The sequence below is a fragment of the Loxodonta africana genome, chromosome 24 (assembly GCF_030014295.1).
Source record: "Loxodonta africana isolate mLoxAfr1 chromosome 24, mLoxAfr1.hap2, whole genome shotgun sequence".
Lineage (NCBI taxonomy): Eukaryota > Metazoa > Chordata > Mammalia > Proboscidea > Elephantidae > Loxodonta > Loxodonta africana.
Genome location: NC_087365.1, coordinates 31,969,826 through 31,992,370, shown reverse-complemented (window position 1 = coordinate 31,992,370; position 22,545 = coordinate 31,969,826). Strand labels below are relative to the sequence as shown.

General features: G+C 46.7%; 1 protein-coding gene across 1 annotated transcript in view; it reads right to left on the bottom strand.

Annotated features, from left to right (window-relative positions):
• DNMT3B (DNA methyltransferase 3 beta) overlaps positions 1-12,878 on the bottom strand; it is a 42,818-nt gene extending 29,940 nt beyond the window's left edge. The window contains exon 1 of the mRNA XM_010591605.3: positions 12,775-12,878. The gene's annotated coding sequence lies outside the window, so the exon portion shown is untranslated. The remainder of the gene's footprint in view (positions 1-12,774) is intronic.
• Positions 12,879-22,545: the final 9,667 nt, after the last annotated feature.

The following is a 22,545-nucleotide window of genomic DNA, read 5'->3' as shown; positions in this document are numbered from 1 at the left end:
ACTAGTCTTCCCTCTCATCTGGGGCCCAGGGTTCTGATCTGTGGCAAGTTTCTCAGGCAACCCACTTGTTGGACCCCAGGCAGACTCTAACTGGATCAACAAAAAGTCAGACAGGAGTCTCCTAGCCTTGACCAACCCAGATGGGCCCTGCAGCCCAGATCTGCCAATGATTAACCACCTTGGGCCTTCTTTAGGACCTCAGCAGTGCCTCCCTGCCCACCTACCTGCCAGCTGTGGGTGCATGAAAACCTTCCCTAACCACATCTCAACATTCTAGAAAAACATCCTACCCCAGTGCCAGACTCAGCGGAAGTAGAGGAAGGTTAAGGAAAGGCTGTCAACTGTTTAGATGCCACCAGCTACCTAGGTGCCTGGAGAGAGCTGAGGAGATGCTCTCCTTCCTGGTGCATAACTCAAGAGTGTGTTCATAAATTGAAAGTTCCTTCTGTTTTTTTTTATCCCTTGTGGTACCCTGTGTTTACAATGAAATTGAGAACCCTTGCTTCTTTACTGCTATGGCTGCTCACGTGCAAAGAGCACACACCAGCTTCCAAAACCTCCATTCTGACCGAGATGTGCATCTCAGTTCCTGCCCCCTGTCCACTCTACACAAACCAAACAAATTCAGGCCCAGCAGTGGGCTGCTGCAGTTCCCTCTGCCTTAAAAACCCTAGCTCAAAAGCCAGGAGTGTTTCTCTCCTAGGCTTCTCCAAAAAGGCATTCTCCAGCCCTCTTCCCCCACCCAACACACTCCTCATAAACACGTTGCCCTCAAGTTGATGACTCATAGTGACCCTATAGGACAGAGTAAAACTGCCCCATAGAGTTTCCAAGGAGCACCTGGTCAATTTGAACTGCCAACCTTTGGGTTAGCAGCCACAGCTCTTAACCACTACGCCACCAGGGTTCCAGACACCCCTCATGTAGGCATACAAATCCTCTCACTCCTAATAAGCTAACTTTTTGCAATGCTTACTACTATGTCCCAGGAACTATCCTGTGCTTTATCTGTATTAACTCCTCTAATCTTTAAATATGGTGAGTATTGCTATCCCTATTTTACAGATGAGAAAACTGAGACAAGAGGTTATGCAATGTAATACACACTTGATTAATGTTTTGTCAACATACTCAAATCAAGATCAAACCAAAACAACCCACTGTCACCGAAAGATCAGAGTGGTAGGGCTGAATTCATTGCCCATCAAGTGGATTTTGACTCACAGCAACCCTATAGGTAGAGTAGAACTGCCCCATAGGGTTCCTTCGGCTGTTAATCTTTAGGGAAGCAGATTGCCTCATCTTTCTTCCCCGGAGCAGCTTGGTGGGTTCAAACTGCCCTCCTTTTTGTTAGTAGCAAGTGCTTTAACCACTGCGCCACCAGGGCTCCTAAATCCAGTCTGGCGAAGTTAAATAAGAACATATACATGCTCTTGGTAAGAGGGAGAAATTAGCACCAGTGACTGGTGTGTGAGGGAAGATACAAACCTCCAGCCCCATCTCTTTCCATGCACTGCAGTCTGCTGTCTAGTGATTCAAGATTGGCACGTACCAGATAACGTGGCCCCCAACAAAAGCCAGCTGCTTTATCTGGTGAGATCATTCTAGTGCTGGAGGATAAGCTAGCTGGGTTACTTCACTGAGATGTGGCACGACCTTCCTATGGGATTTTTCCAGCATGGTTGACAGGCTGCCTTTAGAATTGTGTACCCTGCCACCCAGCTGTTCTACCATCAACAGGTGCGAACTGGGTCCCTACTGTGTAAGCTGGACATTGCGCAAGCATCACCCTTAATACCCCACCCTCAGCTGAGTTAATTAAGTCACCCCGCAAAGTGGCAGGGCCAAGACTCACACCCCTGCAGTCTAGGGCACGTGCCTGTAACTGCTGTGCTTCCGAGGCAAGGCAGACAAGAATTATATAAATTAGGGACAATGCATCCATCCCAGACGCTGCAGAAAACTTTATGGCCAAAGGACATGATAAACCGGAGTGTTTGCTTTTGCAGGAGGCTGGTGCCTAGCTGTGTGATGAGTGGGGACCTTTGACCCTTTCCAAGAGGCTGGGGTCTAGCACGTGGTTCCTGGATGGGCAATAGCCCTGGGTTGAACAACTGCAAGTCCTGCCTGCAAGGCACTGCTTCATTAGTGCTGTGGCTCGTGCCCCAACTGAACCAGGTCAGACATGCTCAAATGCAATGTGGCAGACAGAAGGGTGGCTGGTACCCCCAATTAGACTCAGGGAGGAAGCTGAGGGACATCCCCCACCACCTAGCTAAAAAGCTGAGAACTGATGTTATCAATTCTCTTCGGGCTGGCAGCAGAAGAGCCATTTCACAGTACGTTGTAAATGTTAATTGCATTAATTAAACTTCACAATGCAAAAAGGGGGGGCAGTGGTGAAGGAGAGCAATAGGAAGGGAGCCCCCTTTGGCCTCCCAGCCCCATCCCCAGCCCTCTGGGTCTTAGAAATTTGGTAGAGTGGAAAGGGAAAGACTGAAAGATATTCCTGCCTCCCCTACTTAAAATTCCACAGCCTGTGGGAGGGAAATCTAGATTCCTGAATCCTCCCTTGAAGGCTCAAATTTTTCTTGGCTGTTGCCATTGTTCAAGCCCAAGATCCCACAGGTATAGTGGAGATGCAGTGTTTTACTACATCCCTCACAAGACTGAGACCAAGCTCCTCTTATTATACCATTTTACAGATGAGGACATTGAAGCTCAGAGGCAGTGGATTCCTTACTCAGTTTCAGCACGTACAGCTACTAAGAGATGTAGTCTTATATCTAACCCAGGAGACAAGTAAATAGGACAATCTTAATACAGTGTGTTAAGTGTGGCTGAAGTTAAGCATGGGGCAGGGAGGGTGAATGCAGGGAAAACACCTCACCCAGGTGAGTGGTGGTGGAGGGGGAAGCAGCATCCAGGCATAGGGGACAGCAGGTACAATGGCAAGGAGCTGATTATAGGCCACTCACCCATAGGACTGGGAGCAGAGCACAAGGTCCCAGTTCAGTGCCTTTGCCTGATAAGGAAAAACCCCACAAATTCCAGAAAAGGTCAGATTTACAGGAAAACAGAAAAGACCCTGAATGGTTTCCTCAAACCTCAGTTTCATCATCCTGGAAATGGAGTAACTGTACCTGATTTTCTGTGTAGTTGGTGCTAGGGATCGGAACGTAGATAATAAAATCTTAAGACATGCAGATTTCACCATCCAGCTACCCTCACCTGCTCTGCCTCAAAGAGAGATCAAGCAACATTCAATCTCTTCATCCGCAGTGACCCAGGTGTTTGGAGAATTGCTCACCGCTGCCATCCTACAGGAGCACTGGTGGTGCAGTGGTTAAGCACTCAGCTGCTAACTGAAAGATCAGTAGTTCAAACCCACCAGCAGCTCTGTGAGGAAGACATGGTCATCTGCTACCATTAAGATCACAGCCTTGGAAACCCTATGGGGTAGTTCTATGCTGTCCTATAGGGTCACTAGGAGTTATAATTGGCTCTACTGCAATGGGTTTTGGTCATCTTACAGTAAAAGCTGATACTTGACGTATTAATCAGAATCTCTAAGAGTTGATCCAATTTGGAGGGGAGGAAATCACACATGTACAAAAAGTTGGCTATACAAGGAGGTTTCTTCTGGAGCTGTTCATAATAGCCAAATATCAAGTATCAATAGCCACCGAGGTTGGCCAAGTATGGTCTGGAATAAATTTATTCCTGGAATAAAATTGTATACCATATCCTAGACCATTCACGGTGGAGAGGGGGAACCTAGGAGCACACAAAAGATCTGAAAAGGTATAGCAACATCAACTGGGGTGGCAATGAGGTATAAGAGTCTAAAATGATTTTTAACCCTATATACACAAAATGCAAGCAACCAGCCTCCTTCCCCCACCACTGGTTTGGGAAACCTCTGGAAGTGTGCTGGGATGGAAGAGGCTGTCAATAACAGAATGAGTGAGGAAACATGAGGTACAGAGGATTCTGGGAGTGAGCTATTGTGCCCATTCTTGTATCCATCTGCTCCTTTGCAAAATCAGAGCCAAAAGGCCCTCTCTCCCAAGGGGGGCCTAAGGGAAGAAAGGAGGCCAATAAAGCCAGCCCTTCAGCCTCTGGCCCTCACAGAAAGCTGCACTCTGGGACCTCTGCCCAAGATCCTTAAACTCCGTCCATTGAAATAGCAACCCAACAGCACCATCTAGAATGCCACGTGTCCAACTGTACTGCTAGGAAGCCACCCAGCCCAAAGCTCTCGCCACAATGTATGTAATGATGTTCACTGCAGTCTTGTTTATCAGCAAAAACTACAAACATCAATAGAAGACTGGCTATATGAGTTATGATGCAGCCATACTAGAGAATACTACGCTGAGGGGCAGAGAATGAGGTAAGTATTGTCACATGAGGCTATGTTAAGTGACACTTAAAAATCTACATAATACAATTCCACTTGTTAATGAGGAACCAAACCAAAAAAACCAAACCCATTGCTGTCTTGAGTCAATTCCAACTCATATCAACACTGAAAAACCAAAAACCAAACCCAGTGCCTTCTGAGTCGATTCCGACTCATGGCAACCCTACAGGACAGAGTAGAACTGCCCCCCCAGAGTTTCCAGGAGTGCCTGGTGGATTTGAACTGCCAACCTCTTGGTTAACAGCCGTAGCACTTAACCACTATGCCACCAGGGTTTCCTAGCAACACTATAGGAGTGTAGAAATGCCCCCATAGGGTTTCCAAGGAGTGGCTGGTGGATTCAAACTGCTCTCTTCTGGTTAGGAGCCAAATTCTTAACCACTGCGCCAATGTTAGCAGCTGTATTTAGCCATGTTCCTCTAGCATTTTCCTTAACTGTAATGTCATCTCTCTCAGGAAGGTGGCATGTGGGGGAACTTGTTGCCATAAACTCACTTATCTTTCACAATCAGAAAACAGACTTAAAAACTCCATTGCCCATGAAATGTCTTCCCTGGAAATTGGCCATTCAGGTGTAATAAACCTAAACTCACTTGTATATATGGTGGCAAGTAGGGAATCTGATTTTTCCCCATAAGGAAAGCCAGACAGCTATAATAACTGGTATGTAGTAACTCCAACTCTCATATTAAGTTCCCTTGTACACATAAGAGTCCCAGGGTAGTTTAAACTAGTAAGGTACTTATCTTGTAACTATTCGTGTACTTGGCTACTAATAAAGATTGGAGGTTCAAACTTGCCCAGAGTTGCCTCTGAAGGAAGGCCTGGCAATCTACTTCCCAAAAATCTGCTACTGGCAACCCTATGGAACAAAATTCTACTCTAGCTCGCAAAGGGTCAGCAGGAGTCACTGTCATTGGCAACCGGTTACTGGTTATGTACTTGGGTCTCCCTGTTACGTTTGGTATTTATCCCATGCCTCTACTTTTAATCACTATAGCTTCATAATGTTCATAGTTGCGAGGGCAAGCTTGCCCACCGTATTCAAAATTTCATTAATTTCCTCCTTTAAAATTCTTGAGCATCCCTGAGCTTGTGTTCTTACTTCTGACTCCTAGAGTTCTCTTCCTAGGGAGATTAGGTCTGCACACAGATAAATTTAGACAGTATTCCTAGGGAGGGCTTTCAGATTATATCCACCATAATCATATTGCTAAGGCCTTGTATATTACTCAAAAAATATATATTTTCACACAGTATAAAGAACTATGTGTATAATCAGCAAAAAAACGGAATGTTAAGGTAAAAACTCACAGATTTTAATGTTGAATACTGTGATTGGCTTTAAGAAAAAAAAAAAGCCTTTGTTATCACATTAAACCACTTTAAAAAAAACTGTCCACAATTAACTTAATTCCTGGAGTTGAGGTCAGCTCACTTCAACATGGTCGTGAGCAGACCTGCAGCAGTTAGAGCCTGCTGGGCAACCACATACTTTAGGGCATCTTAACCAACACACCTCCAGCCTCCTGCCAGTTCTGCCAGTTCAAGGCAGGTGGAGGCAGAGGGTCTTGGAAAGAAATTTTTGACAAGTTTCATTTCCCATTCCACTCCTTGCTAGTTGTGTGACCTCGGGTTATGGTGAGGATTATGTTTAAAATTGAGCAATTACTCTGTACTGTGCTTACAATATGTAACATCCCAACAAAAACGAGGACACTAGGGCTCTAAAGCAAACTGTAAATTCACCCCAAGTTCTCTGGGGGAACCCTGGGCTTAGCCCCAGTTTTGTCCAACTACTGACAGAATTCATTTGAATCTTATTATGTTCTATTTTTGTCAGGGTAAAGCTTTGTTACCTGCCTCCTGGGGTCGGCTTGAGGACTGAGGGGACACATAGCACAGACATTCAATCTCGACCACATCATCTTTCCACAGAAGTGCGGGCCTGTAGCTATATCACTGGGATCCTCTTCGGTGGTCCCTCCTTCCCAATCACTCAAGTATAATGAAAGAAAGGCCTTTATCCTGCTACACTTCCAGGTCTAGGCCAGGCACTTGGGAATCAAGGGCAGGCAGGCCGTAGCTTTACCCCAAAACCTATACTGCTCTACACCAGACAGCCTTTTGCCAATACAACAAGATTTTGCCTACACCTCCAATTTTTATCAACCTATTTGCATGCTGCCTCCCCCATATAACCTAGGACAATCCAGAAAAATCCCTGCCAATAGCACCTGCTTTAGTTAACACTCCCATTCCTCATCATGTCTCTGGTGATCTGGTTCTCTTTCACTTACCCTCTCCATGTCTCCTCTGGGTTCTAGTGCTGTAGCTACATGAAGCCCAGGCAAGTAGTGCCTGGCTTTTGCTACTTTAGACAAATCACACAGCTTACAGTCAGAGTCAGTGTTTGGCACTGTGCTGGCTGCTGGGGACACAAACCAAGAAGGCATTCGTCCCTACTCCAGGAGATGGGAATCCATCTGAAGCTTAATTCCAGCCACAGCTCTGGCCCAAGCATGCCCACTTCCAACAGGAATCCAATGCTGCTGGACTCAGAAATGCATAGGAAGAGGCCCAGTTACCACGGAAGGCAGGGCTGCAGGGAGAAATGGAAGGGGATCATCCAGGATGAAGGTCTAGATACGAACGCAGGGGAGAGAGACATCAGACTGGGACAGAGCACAGGGAGGCAGTCAAACTGAAAACCTCCAGCCACCTTCCCCTGCAGCCAGGCCTACCTCCCAGAGGCTGAAAGAAGAGTCCCCGCTCTGGAAATGAAACGGACCTGGTAATCAGATTTTGGTGTTTGGGAGACCCAAGGTCAAGTCCAAGTCACTGTCCACCAAGGAAGCCCACCAGTTTTCAAGCCCTCAGCTTTTTGGTCCCTGTCAAGTATGGAGATAAAGCTTGAAACTTAAAAAAAAAATAAATTAAAAAAAAAAAGATATTTAGTTGAATTGTAAACTTTCACTTAAAGCACAATTTTTAAAAAAGGGAAAAAAAGATATTCAGAACACTAAAAACTAGAATATTCTCGGGAAGATAAAGATGTTGCATGCATAAAACAAAATGAGGACACCATTAAAAACAGAATTTAAAGAACAAGAATTTTCAAAACACAAAGGATAAAACTTCAGTATAGGTATTGGAAGCTGAGGACATCACCGAGAAAATGGAGATAGTCAAAGGAAAACTTCAGTCAGTGTTAGGAGACTCAGCATCTGATTAATAAGAGTTATATAATGACAGCAAAGACACACAGGAGGTGATTGTCCCAGGAATTCCCTCAGACTTAAGCTAGGAGGGTCTAACCATGTCTCCCCATCTTCCCCACCTTCCTCACACCTGGTCAGCCCCAGCCTCTCCCAAACAGGAAATTAATCAGAAACCTTTTCCCACTGACATCTGTTTCTCTCTCCCACCCTTCAACTGTCATGTTTTTGAATTGAATTACTAATTTCCAACCCAAAATCTTTCAATGGCTACTGCTCGCCCACAGTTTTAATGGTTGTAAAGACAGATCATTTTCTGGAAATTTTAAGTTTGACTCCAAGTCACAAAACTAAAAAGCCCCCCCCACCCACCCACAAGCCAGCGGCTACACCAGGGCAGAAGCCATAGGCCATATAGTCAGTGTTGGAATGAATGAAAACCATCTGCATGTGAAGCTACAGGCAGCTTTCGTGAGGCAAGATGGTGAAATTACAAGGACAGAAGCCAATGTTGCTATTTCCAAATGATTTTTCCCCCCTGCTCCCCAGAACTGTCCTGTCTGTCCACCTGGAAAGCCAGCCTCAACAGTGATTTCACTGCCCTCTCCAAGGAAGACTTCGTTGATTGAGCCAATTGTCCTCGCCACTCTGTAAAACAGGTTTCATCCTTTTACAGCCTTGTATTATTAGGATTGTTTTTCCTTGCGTCCGCGTCCCTTTGATTGGTCCTGTCTACAGTGATTACCTTGGGGTGGCATCTGAAGACAATTTGAAAATTGCCTTTCCTTTTTAAATATTCCAGTTTCCTACAAAGAATTCTCATTCTTTGCTTATTTCCTGGAAAACCTTCAGGAATGCTAACCAGGTCTATAATTCTCCCAGGAAGTAAATTATCACTTGTCAACATTTATTGAATTTTTACCAAAAAAAAAAAAAACCAAGCCCAGTGCCATCAAGTCGATTCCGACTCGTAGTGACCCTATAGACAGAGTAGAACTGCCCCATAGAGTTTCCAAGGAGCGCCTGGTGGATTCAACCTACTGACCCTTTGGTTAACAGCTATAGCACTTAACCACTATGCCACCAGGGTTTCCGTTGAATTCCTAGTATGCGCAAATTGTTTAATCTGTATCATCTCTAAATTAACTGATTTTAAACTTCAGCATCTCCTGGAATTGGCTGACAATGTGTCCCTATTTTACAGACGGAGCAGCTAAAGCTCAGGCGCCCCTGACTTTTATCAATGGTTTGGGTAGCAATGTAAATCCGGCTTTGGATTCCAAAGCCCAAGCCCCTTTGGTCTGGTGCCTCAGATGCCTACGATCTGACAGGTAACAGGCTTTTTATAATATTTACCGCCGCCACCCAATTTATTTTGCGAATGAGCAATTAAGGCTCACCAAACAAAATCAGAGCCCTGATGGCACAGTGGTTAAACGTTTGGCTGCTAACCAAAAGGTCGGCAGTTGGAATCCACCAGCCACTCCTTGGAAACCCTATGGAGCAGTTCTATGCTGTCCTATAGGGTCGCTATGCATCGAAATCACCTCGATGGCAACAGGTATAAACAGAAAACCAGATTTAATCCTCCTAGCAACCCTGCTGGGGCCCTGGTGGCAAAGTGGTTAAGAGCTCAGCTGCTTAACCAAAAGGTTGGCAGTTTGAATCCACCAGCTGCTCCTCGGAAACCCTATGGGAGGAGCTCTATGCAGTGTCACTATGAGTTGGAATAGACTGGATGGCAACCGGTTTGGCATGGGTTTAGCAACCCTGCTGGGTAGATGCATTTGGTGCCCACTTCACAGATGGGAACAAGAATCTTAAGAAAGGTAATCCACCACAGCACAGCAACCCTACCTGCAGGCTTCCTCTGCCTTTACCAGGCTATTTTTCCATGCAGAGGTGTCTGGGAAGAAAGGCCTGGCAAGCTACTTTCAAAAAATCAGCCACTGGAAATCCTATGGAGCACAGTTTTATTCTAACATACATGGAGTTGCCATGTGTCTAAAATGATTCAAGGGCAACTGGCTGGTTGCTTGGTTCTTCTAGCTGTGGTCAGCCACATCTGAGCACCTGCACTGGGCCTTTTCCATCTCTGGAGGGACAAACTGTCCTGGGTCTGTAGCAGTCAGCCAAGCACAGGACATCACCACCCAAAGAAAGCGGATGTGAAAGTATTCTGAAAAGCATTAACCATCAAGGCGCAGAAGTAACTAGATCTCCCACAGCCTCAGTTCCATCATCTGTAAAATGGGCCCAAACACTGGCCTCCCATAAAAGGGAGACAGGTCAGCCCTACTCTTTACAAAGGAAGAGGTGGTTTGCAAATGAATAAGGAATCAGGCACTTCCGCAGTCCTGGTCTCCCATGAAACAGAGTATCACCCTGAATTTCCGATTAAAAAAAAAAAACACTCACCAGATGTGTGTGCCTGGGTTCAGGCCCTACCCCCACTGAGGGCTAGGGCAGACCCAACCAGTGTAGGACCCAGGAGCTTCAGATTTAGCAAGGATCATCTCAGACGGAACTGAGAATGGGGTCTGAGCCTGGAGGCAGGGCCAGATGGGATGGGGGCAGATCTTGGACAAAGGAATCCCAAGGTAAGTTTTCCTGCAAGGGAATTTGCCCAAATCTCCATCAGAAGTGGGTCCCTGGGGCTTCAGTAATGAGGGGTGACCAGCTTCTCTGGGTCTCAGACCCCACGTGGTTTAAGGAAGGGGAGGGTAAGGCAACCTCTCCCAGCCCCCACTTCCCTAGATCCAGGGTCCCCCTCCCCCCAACCCCCTACAGCTCCCAGAGACTCTCCTCCCCTCCCCCCAGCCTTTGCACACGGTGGGGATTATACCTAAATTAAGGAGCCGGATGCAGCCAGCCAGTCCTTGCCCCTTTGTCCTGCCCTCCCCATCCCAAGGTGGAAAGGTAATGGATCTGACTTAGGCTGCAATTACATCTCCCAAGCTGGGGAGGGGAGGGGAGGGAATGTACAAATGGCCCCAACCCATAAACAAAACCATGGTCCATTCAAAAGGGAACAAAGGCATTTCTTCTTGCCAACTCCCAAGTTAAGGACAATGATGATTTGGGAAACCTTTCATAGCTGAGAGGAACAGAACACCTTCATGGAGGAAGGCAGGACAGGAGGGGCTGGCAGAGGTGCCTCCATCCCCAATTCTCCCTATTATTGGCCACCCCAAAAAGAGGAGCTATTGGTTAATTAATAAACATCAACACTCATCACATGCTAACTGTATGCCAGGCACTATTCCTCTTAGTCCTTACCCGGTGTGGTAGAGGCTGTTACCCACGTAAAGCATCTAAGGAAAACCAAGGATTGGAGAAGTGAAATTATGCACAACAGGTTTCGTCTTTATAGAACCTGGGAGAAGTAGGCTTGTTCTCGTTTCATAGATGTAATAGCTAAGGCAGAGGAGGGAAAGGACTTGCTGGGATAGAGTTTAAGCATATGATATACAACTTTGCTTCTCTAAGGAGGGTGGCAGGCTTAGCTCATACGCTAGAGAATGATGCCAACAATGGCAAACATTTATAGAGTACCTAGTGTACACTAGCCCTAAGAAATAAAGTTCCGCCATCTCCGCTCTGCAAAAAATAAGTCCGCACCTGGGATTTCCAAGGGCAAGAAGCTGGAGCAGCGGTCCTGGCAGAGTTGGACAGAGACAGGTCATCTTTCTGGGCCCCTGAGGGACCCAGCCGGGAGCTGCTTCCCAAAAACTGCCACCAATTTGCCCAAACCCCCAGCTTCCAGAACTCAGGCGGCAGTTTAAAGTTCAAACACTGTCCTTAATTCCCTCTAATTCACTCTCCTCTCAGCCTTAGGGTGGGGTAGGGGAAAACGAAGGCGCCCAGCAAGTGTGTGTCTCCCAGCCCAGGAGGTAAAGGAGGGAGGCAAGCTGGAATCACAGGCCTCGGGCTGGTCCCAGAACTCCTGCAGCCATTCCCTGCCACAGGTGAGTCATTCCCGAAGAAAAGCCTAAGGCCAAGGGTAGCTGTCTTGCTAGTTTGTTAATTTCAAGTCCGTGCTGTTTTTTCACTTTCTCCTTGTAAAGGGAGTTTAACAGCCCCCCAAACTCGCCAAACACGGGCACGGAAGCCTGTGTTCTAGTGAGTTGTGCTAGATGTTTCAAGGCCTCAGTTTGTGTATTTGAGAAGTAGGGCCACCATCACCCGGGCAGAGCGTAAGAATGGAAGGTGAGCCCCCAGGGCAGACGGCATGACACCGGCAGGGAGGCACCGCCCTCACCGGCCGCTCTCAGGCCAGGTGTGCACCGGCAGGGGACAGCCCCTCCCGAGAGGGCGTCCTAGCAGCCCCAGGGTGGCTCGGCCCTTGGTGGCTCCGGAATGGAGAACCCCCGGAGCCCGCCCCTCGGGTTAGAGCCTCCCCTCCCAATGTGCGCACATCGCGGACCACCTGCTCGCCTGCACACACGCACAGCCACTAGAACGTTTCTAACCCTGAGAATAAAGAAAAAGGTCCCTCCCCTGTGCCCCTGGGTCTAAAGTCAAATGGGACGGACTCCCTCCTCCCCGCCCCAAGCCCAGAGAATAAAGGAGGGAGGCAGGCTGGAAGCACAGGCCGCGGGGCTGGCCCAGAACGCCTGCAGTCCTTCCCTGCCACAGGTGAGTGATTCCAGAAGAAAGGCCAAAAAGTCTTCCTCTAAGACAGAGGCCAGGTAAGGACATCCCTGTCCCACAGACAAACAAAGCAAAAAAACCTCACTACACCCCTGTCCCGGAGTACACCTCCCCTCCTATCTAGTCCCCGGGAAGGCTGCCCCGTCCGCTTCCCTAAGGATGAACCTCTCTGCTCCCAGGGGTCTTGGCAGTGCAGCAGGCGTGTCCCCTCCACTTGCATTCCCGTAAAACATACTCCTCCCCCGGTTTTCTTTCTTGTCTGCTTCCACCATATCACCCCAAGCAGGGTCAGGGGACCTTTCCTCCAGCCGCCACCCAAAAACTCGTCTGGTCACCAGCCGGGTGAGAGTCCCCTCCCTTGCGATGTCCCGGCGTGAGTCCTCCCCTTGCAGCCCCGAGAGCCCTCCCTCTCCCCCTCCCCCACCTTCCCTCGGACCCCCTGGTCTGGCGAGCCTCCCCGGGGCCACCGGGGCTCACCTGCCGAGAGCCTGGCTCGCGCGCGGCTCCGCGGTCGAGCCGCGGGTCGGGACAGGCTGGCGGGAGGCCGGCGGGCGGCCGCGCGGGGCGCTCGGCTCGCGAATCTCCGGCGCCGATCGCGGAGCTACGTTTACTTGGGCCACTTAACCCCCGCGCTGCCGGCCGGGCGCACCCGCCTGCTCGCACGCCCGCCAGTGGGCCGATCTCGTCCGTCGGGGGGCGCTCGGGGCGTCCACGCGGGCTGCAGCCGCGGGGCCCGGGGGCGGCTGCTGCGAGGAAGCGGCGCGGGCCGGACGGGGCAGAGGGAGTGGGTGGGGAGGGGGCGGTGCCGAGTCCCCTTGTAGCCCCGGCCCGGCCCTCGCCCCGCCCCCGCCCGGGGGCGCCCCCGCCGCAGCCACTCAGCGCTCGGCCCCCGGCGCGGGGGGAGCGGCGGAGGGGACGAGGGAAATTTGAAATCAGTCGGGGAGCCTCCCCCTCCGGCCCTGCTGTGCAAGCGCTGCCTCCCGGCCCCCCGGGGCCTGTGAAATCGCTAACGGGAATGAAGCTCCCAAATGGTGGGCTCCCTGACGTCCCCCAGCAGTGGAGACCCCGCCCGTGGCCCCTTCCCCCGTCCCCACCGCCATCACGTCCACGTACACGCAGGTCCCAGCGCAGGGGTCCAGAGAGGGAAGGCCCCCTGCTGGAGTCACACAGCAGCGGAGTCTTCCCTTTACCGCCCCCTGCACGCACACACACACACACACACACCACTCACTCACACACACACCAGCCGCTAGGCACCGAGGTGCCCCGCCAGTCACCGCTCTAGAATCTCTGGCTAGTCCTCCCTCCCTTCCCACCACGCTTGGCCTTTGTCAGCCATCTTATGGGGAAGGGAGGGGAGGGGACGGGAGGGAAGAGGAGGAAGGCAGGCAGGTCCCTAGCTGCCTGGGTTCTCTCTCGGGCTCTTCAGGCAGTGGTCAGCTGAAGGACAAGTCCCACCCTGCTAACAGGTCTTAGTTGCCTCTGTCCTTATGGGGGCATGGATTATCGGAAAATAGCTTCCGCATATTTATCTCACACTATATTTATATTCATACATTTGTTAGTTTACAGGCTTATGGTCTCTCTACACAGGAGACTGTGAGGACAGGGTCCCAGTGTGTTTTAGCACTAAGTAGATGCTCAATAAATATGTGTTGAATGAAAGACCAATGAGTGACCCGACACAGCAACCTACAAGGTCCTATACGAGCTGGCCACGCCTACCTTTCCAGGCCTCTACCCTCTCCCTTTTCTCATTTCACTCTAACCAGTTGGCCTCTTTGCCATGCCTCAAACTTAGGCCTCACTGTTCTTCCCCTACACACAAATACACACACACACACTCTGGCCTGATCTCTGTATGGCCAGCTTCTCGTCATTCAGTTCTCTTCCAACAGGTCATCTTCCGGGGAGGAGCTTTTCCTCACCACCCCCACCTGTAGAGCCTCTCCTCTGCCTCACTGGGGCTCCTTCCCGAGCCCCTTTCACTCTGTAAATGATAGGCCTTGACAGGTACCCATCCCCCATCACACCTCTTCCCCTGGCATGGCATTCTCAGTGGCGCTACCGGTGGAGTAGGGGGGGGACTTTTCATCAGACAACAGTGGTTTGAATCCTGCCTTCACCATTTCGTGAATCTGATAAATCACTGGTCTCCCAGAGTCTCGGTTTTCTCAGCCATGGAGAGAGAATACCTCACAAGCTTGCTTCTGGGAATTAGTTTAAATGAATTTAAATGAAAACATTAATGGTGAGTTGAGGAGACAAAGCTCCCATCCCCAAAGAAATATTTTTTATGAAAGAGTATGCTTTTTGTTTGTTTGAAAAATACACCGGTAAAAGAATGTCCCTCTTTGTTCTTAGAAAATATACACTGAAGTTTTTAGGGGTAAAAGGACAAAATGTCACCAATTTACCTCAAATGGTGCAAAAAATATGAGAGAGGGAGGTTGTAAAAGCAAATGCAGCAAAATGTAAACAAATGGTGAATCTGGTTTAAAAGTCATTGGTAAGTTTCTAATAATAGTCTTGCAACTCTTCTACAGATACTATATCACATAAAAATAACAAATGTTGAATTGGCAAATGTGTTGTATATATTTTTACATCAATAAAAAACATAGAATAAAAAGTTACCCCCCAAAAATTAAGGTTAAAAAAGGAAAGACACGTATACATCCTAGAAGCCCTCATGCTGATAAATCCAAGCCTTGATGGACTTATACCTATGACGTGGTTTAAGTATTTGTGTTGGGTTATTCCATCATCTTTTCAGCCCTTAGAGCAGCTAAAGGTTCTTAATAACATGTACAGAGTGTTTGGCACAGTACCTGATGCATAAGAGTTACTTAATATATGTAGGTATTTTTATGGGCAAGTGACTTCATCTCTCTGTGCCTCAGTTTTCTCATCTGTAAGATGGAGCTAAAAATAGTACCTACTTTATGGGGTTGTAAAGAAAATTATATGAGTTAATTAATGTAAGGAATTTTGAACAGTGCCTGGCACATCAAACACACCATGAAAGTGCTTGCTAAATTTTTTTAATGTTATTGTTATTAATAACTAATACATGCCTGCACTTTTTTCCTGGCTACTCTAGATTGTGGCAAATGCAAAGATGAACTCTCTCCCAGCCTCCTCACCTTCGTCAGCTAGCCCTGTCCCTTTGTCCCCCAGCCTGCCACCAGTCAGCTCCTAGCCACTAAAAAAAAAAAAAAATAAGGCAAGCCCAATTCACCTCTAGGTCTACAAGCAGTGTCAGGTATGATGAGCCCCAGTTTTATAGTTGAGGAAACTAAGGCTCTGGAAGCTGATGAGGTTTGTCTAAGAAGCACAATTGGTCGGTCCGTGGCAGAGCTGGAACTAGACTCTCAGGTCGACCCCCACTCAGTGCTCTGTGCCCTATGCTAAGGAGTTTGAGCCTCAGTCTTCTCCCCCATCTAATTGGAATAATAATAATAATCGTAATGCCTACTTCCCAGAGTGATTGTGGGGATTTGCTGAGCCCATGTATGTGAAAGAACCCCATTGTAAAGTACTCGGTCTTAATCGTAGTGTCGTTAGAGGCCACGTTCACTTGCAAAGTGGGTTTCTCACCATTCATTTTCAACAGGAGCACACCCAGGCTTTTTTTCTGCCCCAGTTAACCCATGGAAAGGATTCTTTTCTCTTTTTTTAGACTCAAAAATGGGCCATTGATATATTTGCTTTAAATATACCTGGTTAGACAAGCACTCAGTCTGGTCAGGTCTTACTCATTAGTTACTCAGTAATAACTATAGCTATCCAGAACCTACTGCCTGTGTGCTCCTGGGCTGAGCGTTTTGTAGGTATTTTACATTGAGTCCTCACAGCAGCCTTAGGGAGTAGCATGGACTATTATCTACATTTTACAGAAAGGGAAACTGAGGCCACAGAGGCAGAGTAATTGCCCAAGGGTCACACTGACAGGAAATGTGGCAGGTGCTGACATTAAATCCCAGTAAAAAATAAAATAAAATAAAAAATATATATTTTTTTATGGTCTTAACCACTTTGTTACTGTAAAATGCCTAGCAAAGTGCCTGGCAAGTGTTCGTTAAATATTGACTATTGTTAGTAATATTATTATCACTGAGCATAACCGAGTAATTATTTTCCAAAGCCCAGTCTGCTAGACAAGGTTATCAGCATGCTGTGTATATGGACTCAGAAAGCTTTGAGGGAAAGGGTCCCGCCCAGAGGGGATCAGGACAGGTCTAGACTAAGGGATCCATCCCCTCTATGTTTATCCCCAAACAGTAGCACAGGCAGAGTCAGCACTCAAAAATAGAATCCTTCCCTTCCAGCCCCTCAATAACAACAATAAAAGTTACTATTATTACTACATAGCAGGAGCTGTGCTAAGGATTTTCTACATGGTTTCTTGTTTAGTCTTCATAATAAACATCTAAACCCAAAAACCAAAACATCTAAAGCAGGTACTCATATCCCCTCTTTTCAGACTAAGGGTCAAAGAGCTTAAGCGACTCTCCTAAGGTCACACAGGTGTCAGACATCAACACCCTAAGCCACAAATATCTCTTTGCTGTCAGTAAGGAAACCAACATTTGGACAATCCTCTATGGTTTATAACAAAAGTTTCCACCGTAGGGGGGCAAGGGGAGAAGCCAGGAGCCCTACAAGGTGGCCGGTGCAGGAATCTAGTGGAGCGAGGATGGTAGCTTGCACTGGGGTAGTGGTAATAGAAGGGTGGTGACGACCAGATTTTGGATATGATTTGAAGGAAGAACAGTCAGGTTTGCTGGTGAATCTGATGTGGGGAAGGGAGAGGAGCCAAGCATGACACCAAGGTTTTTTGCCTCATTCCAGCTATAACATCTGCTTCATTTGATAGTGGAGGACGCAGGTGCCCAGAGAGGGGAAGACACTTGCCCAAGGTCATTCAGTAGGTTAACTGGAGAATGAAGCTGCCGGCCTTCTTTCCTCTACTATCGTCCCCCTTTAAGAGTCAAGCCTGAGCTTCCAAAAATGAAAAAAAGCAAGACCCCGAGATACGTGATGGTTTGTCTGAGGATGGAGGTGAGAGAATAACAGAGCTTCAAGGGAATGAACATTTCCTGAGCACCTACTGTGGGGTAGATGTGGTCCCTGCTCTCAAGAAGCCAAAGCCAAAATACATGGGTCCCAGGGAATGAGAAGTTATGTGCTGATTGGAGCTCAGAGGAGGAATGGAATTCATCTGGCCAGGAAGAGATAAACTTCTTTAGAAATCTGAGAAAAGGTGGGCAATTTTCTTCTATTTTGTAAAAATTGTACAGGTGAAAAATAGAAAATTGGCAAATGTTGTGTGGTACGTATTTTTACAATAAAAAGAAGAGAAATATATGTGTATGTACGTGTGCAGGAAGTGGAATTTTTTTTTTTTCTGTTTTAAAAAAGGGTAAAGCTCTCAAATAGGCAATCTGTAATGGAAAAAATTAAAACACCTATTGTCTCTGGTGGGGTGGGGTGGGGTTTGCCTGGGAAGGGACACAAAAGAACTTTCTGAAATGATGGTGATGTTCTGTATTTTGGTAGGAGTTTCACAGGTTCTGTGTTTTTGTCAAAGTTCAGCAAGGATTTGTGCATATCTTTGTATGTAAATTTTACCTGAAAGGAAGAAAAAACAGTAAAAGGAAAAAAAGTATTAAACTCTAGTGGTTCAATGTTTAGGGAGGCCTGTAAAGGAATATTCTTTGCAGCTGGGTTTGTAATGGGGAAAAGTTGTGAACGACCTAATTGTCCATTAACAGGGGGATGGTTAAATAAACTGCACGTCATTCCTACTGTGGAATTCCTTGCAGCAGTTACAAAAGAATGACCAAGAGTCACATGTGTTGACGTGCTGGCACGCGCGTTTTGTCCATATGGGTTGACCGAGGAAAGGGCAAAATTATACACACATAGAACATAACACAGCCCCAAACCTACCTTCAGGGCTTTGGTTTTTACCCTGAGAGCAATCTATGCAAGAGCTCTAAGCAGAGGCTTCAAGTGGGGGGAAGGAAGGCTAACTGCTTTATAATCCAAGAGACCCCTTAGAGGCATCTGGCTGGGAGCAGCAGACAGGAACTTTAGATGGGAATTCTCCGGAAAACTTGAGGTCGAACTGGGGGAGGGAAAGAGGCACGAAAGAGAAAGTCTTCTCGGGAATGGAACTGGAATAGGCACTGGGGCCTGGAACTTGCAAAAGGAGTAGGGAAAGTGGACATTGCCTGGTAGTTGTCACCACATTCCGATTAATGTTATTTCAGGGAGAACCTTAGGCTGAGCTCTGTGTTGACATGCCTGAGGACACGCATTATTCCCTTTCAACTTAATGGCCTTTCAACCCTCATCAGACCCCCGTTTTACAGATGGAGAAAGTGAAGCATTTATTTGTAGATGGAGAAAGTGAAGCTCAGAGAGGTGAAGTTGGATAAAGCAATCAGGAATTCAGGCCTGTGCCCCCAAGGAAAAAACCACACAGAAATTGCAGATGTTGAACTTCGATGGAGCCACATCTCACAAGGGCCACTCTAAGGGTACTGTTTCAGGCTGGTAGGCAGTAGGGCTGTACTTCCTTCATTGTATCTTATACTTTTGTCCATGATGTTTTCGGGCAACTCAGGAGGCAAATTAGTAACAATAACGATGAATAACGTGAGCATTCATTCACACAGTGTGTGGGGAAATGGGTGTAAAATATTATCGATAGATACAGAGACTGTTTCAGAAAGAAGGGAAGGCTTTCCTGTCCTCTATTAGCTTCCATTGTGCCAGACACTGGGAAAAAATGCTTTACTCCTCTCGGATCATATTACCACCCTGCCCACCGAAAACCCTCCAAAACCCAAAACAAACCCATTGCGGTGGAGTCAATTCCGACTCACAGAGACTCTATAGGACAGAGTAGAACTGTTCCACAGGGTTTCCAAGGCTGTAAATCTTTAAGAAAGCTGACCGCCACATCTTTCTTCCTCAGAGGGGTTGGTAGGTTCGAATCGCTGACCTTTCCGCAAGCAGCCGAGCGCTTAACCACTGCTTAAGGTTAGCATGATCTAACTTCTTCATCAGATTCCTCCTTCTTATCCAGCCACCTGGGTCTCCCCTCAGCTCTTTGTGTGGGTCGTGGTCCTTCAGCCACAGGGCCTTAGCAAGTGCTGTTCTCAGGGCCCAGAACACGTTTTCCTTGACTGCACCCACTCACATCACTGATTGATCATCACTTTCTCATGTCCTTGGGGCCTAATTTATCCGTACCCTGGCCTGGCACATAGTACCAGTTCCTGTCAAATCGATTCCAATTCATGGCGACCCCATGTGTATCAGAGTACACCTGTGCTCCACAGGGTTTTCAATGGCTTTTGGGGGGGGGGGAGTACATCACTAGGCCTTTGTTCAGAGGCAACTCTGGGTGGACTTGAACTGCCAACCTTTCAGTTAGCAGCCGAGCGCATTAACCCTTTGTACCACTCAGGAACTCCCTTAGGCATAATAGGTGCTCAGTAAATATCTGCCGCCTGAGTGAATGAATGCAGCTTTCTATCTTTCAGGCAATGAAAATGGCCTAAAAGAGAAAGCTCTCCAGGTCACTTGTCCAAGGCTACACCTCAAATTGTGATCACAGCACCCAGAAGTGATTTGCATTGCAGTCCTAAATTGGGGCAGGCAAGGCATTCACTTTATAATTGTCCTGAGGAGAAAAACAAAGCAGACAATGGAGGTCCAGGCCTCATTTTCTCAGGCAAAGTGATTCCTACCACGAATTCAAAATAAGGGGTGAGATTCCCAAAAGGTGTCAGCATTATGACTCCCACTCTCAGGGCCCTTTAAAAAACGAAGTTCTAGAGGGGACAGCTTAAAAGTTCACTGGAGTTTAGGCTCAGGGATCTTTTAAAGATTTAGACTTTACCCAAGGGATTCCAAGCAAAATTTTTGAGATTTGGAGGGTGATTTGTGGACAAGGAAGCAAATCTATTACCACACATCCTACGCAAAATCAGAGAATTGGGATTGTCCTAAAAGTCCGACAACAGGGGCTCATTTGCTCACATTTTGGCATGTGTAAGGGTAAATGTTTAGAAGTGGAGTTGACTCCCCTCGTCCTGGCTTTCAGTAAACTCAGAGCCAATTTGAAAGCTAATCAATAGCCTCTCCATTTCCTGATACGCTGGCGAGTTTGCATCCTACGTGTTCTTGATGCACTATTTTTTGTTGTTGTTCATCCTTTTATCCTCCTATTTTAAATATCTCTTAGTTCCTTTCTCCGTAATCCTTTTTGGAATAAAGCAAATTCCTAATTAAGTAGACCCTGCAAGAGGGTCAGCCTTCCAACAGCAGAGTCTTTGTCAAGCTCACCACTCTGTTCCAGCACCCAGCACAGAGATTTGACCTGTAGGAGGTAGTCAATATAAGACACATTGCACGAATGGACAAATGTATCCACAAAGCTCATTTCAAATCTTTCCTTCTTTTTGGGCAATTTGGCACCTCCTACCAACACCCCAGAAATTCTATTCTAAAAATTTATTCTACAAGTACATACAGGTATACACAGATATCTGTATTGTGTAGGGATGTTCCCTCTACTATTGTTTGTAACATGGGGAAATCCTAAATGTCCATCAGTAGGGGCCTGGTTAAATCAGATAGGCATCATTCATGTAATTAAGTGCTATCTATGCAGTTGTGAAAAAGAACTAGCAAGTCTGTGAGTACTGATATGGAGAGATCTCCAAAGCATATAGCTAAGTAAAAAGGCAAGATGCTGAACATTGTAAACAGTATATATATGAGTCCATGGTTCAGAAAACAAAACAAAAACATGGAGAAAAAGTCTAATAGGCCTTTGAAGAGTGATTCTAATCTCAGTCCTATCCCTAACCAGCATGTGATCTTGGGGTAACACCTCTGCCCTCTAAACCCCATCCCTCCCTTCTGCAAACCAGGGCTTAAAGTTACCACCTCCTGGTGGGGTTAAAGGGAGAAAATGCAGGTAAGCACCCGGTACCCCTCCCAGAGTGAGTACTCAAAGAAATGTCAGTTAAGACAGTCATTTCCCCACAGATGGGATGGAAGGGAAGGAAAAAATGGTCATTAACTTTTGTACCCTTTTTTATTTATTCTGGAAATAACTCCAAATAATAGAAGAGTTGCAAGGATATTACAAAGAATACCCATATACTCTTCTCCCAGATTCACCAACTGCTAACGTTTGCCATAAACTGCCCACGCTTTCCCTTCTCTCTGTTCACACACATAGGCTCATTTTTTTTTCTGAGCCATTTTGTCCCCTTAAATACTCCAAAGCATATTTCTTAAGAACAGAGACATTCTCTTATATAACCACAGTAGGATTATCAAACTCAGGAAATTGAACAATTGATATTATTATCTAATTTCCAGTCCATGTTCAAGTTCATCAAGCATTCCAATAATATCTTTTATAGCAATTCAGGATCACAGATTGCATTTAGCTGTCTTGTCTTTTTTAGTCTCTTTTAACCTGGAACAATTCCTCAGCCTTCCTTCATCTTTGTCTTAACTGATGTAGGTATTTTTGAAAACTCTAGGTTAAATACATCTTTGCATTTTTGTTAATCTGATTTTATAATAAAGGGGCTAATATTGAAGATTATTATAATGATGACGGTAACAGTAAACGGAAACATAAAAATGTCCATAGTAGCATTTTTTTTTCTAGTTTTTCATATGAAGAGGACCTGGCATTTGTCTCCTCTGTTACAATGCCCTTGAGCAACGTGAGGAATCCTTGTGGGGATGGAAATGTTCTGTATCTTGACTGTATCAATGTCAATTTCCTGATTGTGTTATTTGTACTCAGGTTTTGTAGGATGTTACCATCGAGGGAAACTGGGTAAAGGATACGAGGGCTTTCTCTGTATTATTTCCTACAACCGCATGTGAATCTACAGTTATCACAAAATAAAACATTTAATTTTTTTTTTTTTATTAAAAATTTTTTCTAGCACGAAGGGTTAGACTTTCCTCATTGCGGGAACCTGACCTCTCAGTGAAATTCCCAGCAGGAATCCTCTGTGTCAGAAACTACTTCTTAACGAGCTCCTTTCACTTGCATGGGGAGCTCCATTGCCCTCCAGAGGGACATTTTAAAGTGAATGAAGGGAGCAGGGTCCCTTGTTAAGGTTAAAATGGGAGCTGCTGGGGGCCTGGTTGTCTCTAGAAGGAGAGGCCTGATCCAGGACTGCATTTCCGGCTACA